This window comes from Pieris napi, chromosome 4 (assembly GCF_905475465.1).
Source record: "Pieris napi chromosome 4, ilPieNapi1.2, whole genome shotgun sequence".
Taxonomy (NCBI): domain Eukaryota; kingdom Metazoa; phylum Arthropoda; class Insecta; order Lepidoptera; family Pieridae; genus Pieris; species Pieris napi.
The window spans coordinates 4,805,035-4,810,693 of record NC_062237.1 but is presented as its reverse complement, the minus strand read 5'-3'; positions in this window follow the sequence as shown (position 1 = coordinate 4,810,693).

The following is a 5,659-nucleotide window of genomic DNA, read 5'->3' as shown; positions in this document are numbered from 1 at the left end:
CGTACGAGAGAGTGTTGCACACATAGAAAGAAGTCGGTTGGTGCACGGTCGGGGTTCGAATCTATTATTTCAGGGCGGTCTCAGGTATCATTGATGTCTTATTAAATGTAAAAATAGATATAAAGCAGTCCAAGTTGCGATGTATTAAAACATGTTACTAAAAGTCTTCAGATATATTAAAATAGTGATAGCTTTTATATAGGTGTACCTTAATCTAGGTAGAGCAAGCATATACATATAGAAATACACGCTTTAAAAGTAGAAAGGTATAGGTATAGCAAAATCACAAGTACAAAGGCTTTGCATGGAAGTGTCCTTAGCGATGCATTCTCTGCCTTTGTACTAGGCTACGTCAAGCTGTACATTATTAGACTGCAACCTTTCTGAATCCGAAACCTTAATTGTGAGCCTTCAATGTATATCTGCCATAAAATAGGACTTCTTCATTATCCATTTGGTATAAAAATGTGTATAATGTTGGGAAGGGAGCAATGTTGGCCCAATAGTTTGCTTGCGCCGGCTGTGCACCAATGGACTGTTCATCCGCTCGTAGAGCGAAGGATAACATCGAGAGGAAATCGTCACGCGTAGTCTAGTTTTACTAAGAATGTTGACAGTATGTCATCAGGTACTTCTAACAACAATGATCACAGAATACAGAAAACTGAATACTGAAGGGTTGTAGCGCTGGTTTTTGTAGTAAATGGATTTTACAACGCCTATGTACCTATTAGTGGCAGTGTTGTATCACTTTATATAATTGATATTAAATCTGATTATTATCAGGTATATTAGAGAATTTATTTTTTCACTAAATTTAAAAGTATTATCAGCGTTAACGTGTGATTTAACAGAGAATAACGGAGGCGGTCACTGTTGAAAACAAAAGAGCGATAAAAAATTTATCCTCACAAATTGAGTGTTGTCTCAGCACAGCTGCTGTCGAGAGATAAGCGACCCTTTCTTTTTGCCGTTTTAAATTGATATTTAGATGACGTTTCTCTCTAAATTAACTTCATTATTTTGACTAGTTTACGCGTGTAACGTTCATTAATAACAATAATTCGACTGTTTGACTGTATTGGAAATAAATAATTTCCCGCGCTGTTATGTCAGTTGTCAGTGCTTGACATTTGACAGAGTGCGACGATTGACATGAGTAAAAAGGCTTGTTGTTACGTATCAATAAAATAGTTTAATCTCAGTTACTTATGTTGAACGCATTATATTAAAAAAGTACGGTACGAAACACCGAAATCAAGCACACGAGTGAACCCTAGACTCTAGACCAGTTTTGTAACTGGGAAATGTTAGAAGAGACCCATAGTTTTAAATTGTATAATAAATATAATTAATCAGTTCCGTGGCTTAAAGGCTAATGCAAAAAAAAATACCGGGAAAATAATAATTCCTTCGGGTTAAAAATCTGGTTACAAAATTTAGTAAAGAGACACAGAAATTGACTCCCTTGCTAAATTTGAGTTTATACGAGTATAACATAAATTATGAAATTATACTCAATTTATAATTGACAAAAACTATACTGAATTCGAAATAAAAGAACATGAATTTTCATATTTCTGTCGACTTTGGGTACAAAGGCCAATTTCCCTTTGAAAATCGAAAATTGTATTTTTATTGGCTTCGGTTTTGCGGTATAATTAATACGAAGTACGGTAACTGCAGTTTAATAAGATGGTCCGCTTAAATCTCTTTGAGGGTCGAAATTGAAAATTTTGATATAAAATATTGAAATTAATCAAATTATATTTTATTGCAATTAGATTTTAACAATGTATAATAATGCTTTTTTCATAAGTTACCGAATTTAATATTATATCCAGCTGGTGTATAAGGATTGTCGTCAAAATGCGAAAATATCATGTGTACATAGCTAGTACTCTAGTACACACAAATACTCGTATATACTAGCTATCTAGTAGCCGTGCCCAACGAATTCATGCCCTTCGATTTTCAATTCTAGAACCGCTTATAACTGGAACATTGGAAGAAACTCCAAAAATTCGAGTTTTGAGTTAAGCGGATTTTGATTCGTAGGGGGGGGGGTTAAGATTTATTCTTACTCATTTTGACTTACATTGTAGGGAAATCCTACAACATCTATAGTTCGAAGAAAACTAAGTATCTTAATAAGTTTCAAATTATCGAATTGTAAATTTTGTATGATATGACATGGCCTTGTTCGAGACACAGCTTTGATTTATTTTTTTGAGTTATAGAAGGAAAATATTACTGCAAGGCCTCACTGATTATTTCGACTAATAAAGGGATGAGATTTCAAATACTGGAGATTTTCGGGCTTGAAGGAAATGAAACTATTTTTCGAGTTTTGGAGGTTCAATTTAAAGAAGTTTTACTCTAATTAATATAATTGCCCTCTCAAGAACTAAATTAAATGCATTTTTAAATAGCATCTTTTAAAGAGGTAAGAGTTCATGAACCTATTATCCGCGCACCTTAAAACACGAAACTTGGAAGGCTATTGTTATCTTCAATTACCTGAGTGCAGATTGTATAAGTCTCCTATATATATTGAATACGGATGTTTGAGTAATAGGACAACCGTCGAACGAACTCATGCTTGTCGTCCGCTCAACGAAGACGGCCACACTTTTGGTGTTTCAATGATAATGCTTCAATATATCATTTGAAATACTTTATATAATTGTTGAAAATTGAAACAGCTCTTGACCTCAGCTTTAGATTATGGATATTTATTACTATGGAATGTATTCGTAAAAAAATGAAAGACTTAATCGGTGCTTTAAGCTTAGAGGGACAAGCAAGTATATAATCACGAAAGACGATTTAATGATCAATCACTCTGAACTGGCTTGTATAATGACCAAAAATCACCGGTTAACAATTGTTAGAATCGTTTAATATTAAAGCTAATATTCAAATAAAAATCGCCATTATAAAGTTGAATAAGAATTAAAAATGGGGACTCCAAACTTCCTAATCTTTCTTAGATCCTAGTGGAAAAGTCAACGTGGAAATAACAGGGCGCGTCGCACCGGCCGGCGGCGTCAGGCGTTACTTCCTTCACCCACGCAGTACCGTTTTTGTCGACGACGCGAGAGGGCGCCTCACGCGTCCCCCGACGCACGTGACTTGTTGCTTAGTACTTAAATATTTACACAACAATTCTTAAACATAATGTGAATAAAATAATGCACGGTCATGAATTTTATATCGAAACCCCTCTTGAACCACGCAAAACTATCTATGTTTCTAAGTTTCGTATTCGTCATTTTACTTGCCGCTATTTTACTTCACATAAAATCCGACACTACAAGCAAAATTCAGACAGACTCCATTCAATACGAGTCCGAGATAAATGCGACAGTCTCGGAACCGAGGAAAACGAGAAGAAAAGAATACCTGTACCGACTTTTGACAAATACGACCCGTTCCCTCATACAAATGGAAATAAAAGCTAGGAGACTGGAAGAAAATATGCGTAGGATTAAGGAGAAAACTGCGGATTTATTGTGGAAAAATAAGGATACAGCTCTCTGGCAAATTTTGTTTAAAAATATTAGTAGGCATATTTCAATTAGACACGAATTCCACCAACATTCCAGTTTGAGGCGTATAATGCAAGATCACACACACATACGTAAAGTCCGGAGTGTACGTGAACGATGATGTGCTAGTGTTAATTAGTTTAAAGAACTGTAAAATATAAAGCAAGTAGTTATATAGGATATAAATTTCAAAGACTAACAGAAAGTGAATAGACAATTTGCAGACAGAGCACGTACGTACCACTACTGTATTTTATTTTTGTAGATTTCGCTGAAAAGTTTAGTTTTCATATTTCACTAGCATTACTTAGGATTATATTCTTGCTTGTTTTATTCAATAAGGCGTTTAAATTTTATCATACATATTAGACGTCTGCAATTCTTTATTTTTAATTTATGTTATTATTATTAATTACTTAAAATGTCACATGGGACATGCTGCAGCTCCTTACAAACATTTTGTAAAACGAAAAAATGGCGATTAAAAAGAGTGGCGGAGAGTTTATTGCCAGTTCTTCTCTCCCGTACTACGCCCTTGATTTGAGAACTGGCAGTAAATGTAAAATTAGAAGCATTAATATATATTTCTTTACTGACAAGTCATAAGTGTACATTATGTTACCTATGTGATTAAATTATTTTTTATTTATTTATTTTATTATTATTTATTAAAGAACACAATATAATACTGCTGTAATTATTAAATATCAATTTAAATTTCGCGCCAAAATGTTACTCTTACTCATTCCAATATGTATTGTCTTTGTTATATCTCTTTACTCTGTGTATACTATTAAAAATAAATTACTCGAAGTGAATCAACTTCCACTATTTACAAAAGAGTTATATAACAGTATAAGTCATAGTCGTTATTTATACAACAATTATCACACTTTTGGAACTGTCTTTTATTATTTTTTTTGCTTTAGAAAATAAAATATAAATACGATTTACATAGATTCGCGAGGAATATTATAATTAAAAATATGAAGGTAGGTAATGTCGTATTTGCGCGGCTAATAATACATTACGGTATGATAACAATTAAAATAAAATATAAAACCTTTATGTAAAATAACTTTGGAAAAGCTATGAATATATATAATACTGCAAAAAGTTAATTTGATTTGATTTGATTAGCCTTTATTGCTGACACCCATACAATGTAATAACAATTATTTAAGTTACATAAAAAAACACTTAATTCTAACACATAAATAAAACTTAATCTAATGCATCATGTGACCCGTTTTTGGTAATCAGCGTGTCCTGTGACACGTAGGCCTCTTCCAGCTGTTTCCATTCTTTTCTGTTATTAGCTCTTCTTGTCCAAGTTGTGCCTCCTATTATCTTAATATCGTCTGCCCATCTCTTGGTCGGTCTTCCTCTTTTCCTTTTTCCATCACGTGGTTGCCATTCTGTAATTATTTTTGTCCATTTCAACCTGCTATCTAGCAAAAAATTAATAATTGTATTAAATGAAGGTCATTTAAATGTGCAAGAATAAATATAGTTTAGAACACTGCAGATTTTACAGTTATGACAGTATATTTACAGATTTTTTTTTAAACATCAAAACATTACAATTTACTTTCATCTATCTAAAAGGTTAAATTGTTTTGATAGCCTATTGGAAAATTATAATCTTTTTTATCCTTATTAGTTTATTTAAATAATTAAACGTAAAGTATAAAATATGCTATCTCGATGAATTGTTACTCAGGGATTTAGCTATATACATTTCCAAAATAAAATAAATGTCTAGTCGTAGCCGCAGTACTTAATACAATCAGCAGTGTTGGTCTAGTTGCTTCTGCGTGCGACTCACCTTGAGGTAGTACGTTCGATCCCCGGCTGTGCATCAATGGAAAGTCCTTTCTATGTGCGCATTAAACATTCGCTCGAGCGGTGAAGGAAAACATCGCGAGGAAACCGGCTGGCCTTAGACTCAAAAAGTCGACGGCGTGTGTCAGGCACTGGAGGCTGATCCTACTTGCATATATTGAAAAATGATCATGAAACATTCAGAAATCTGAGACTTAAAGAGGTTGTAGCGACACTGTTTTTTTTTACTATAGACAGTAACTATTTTTCGTGGTAGGTACACC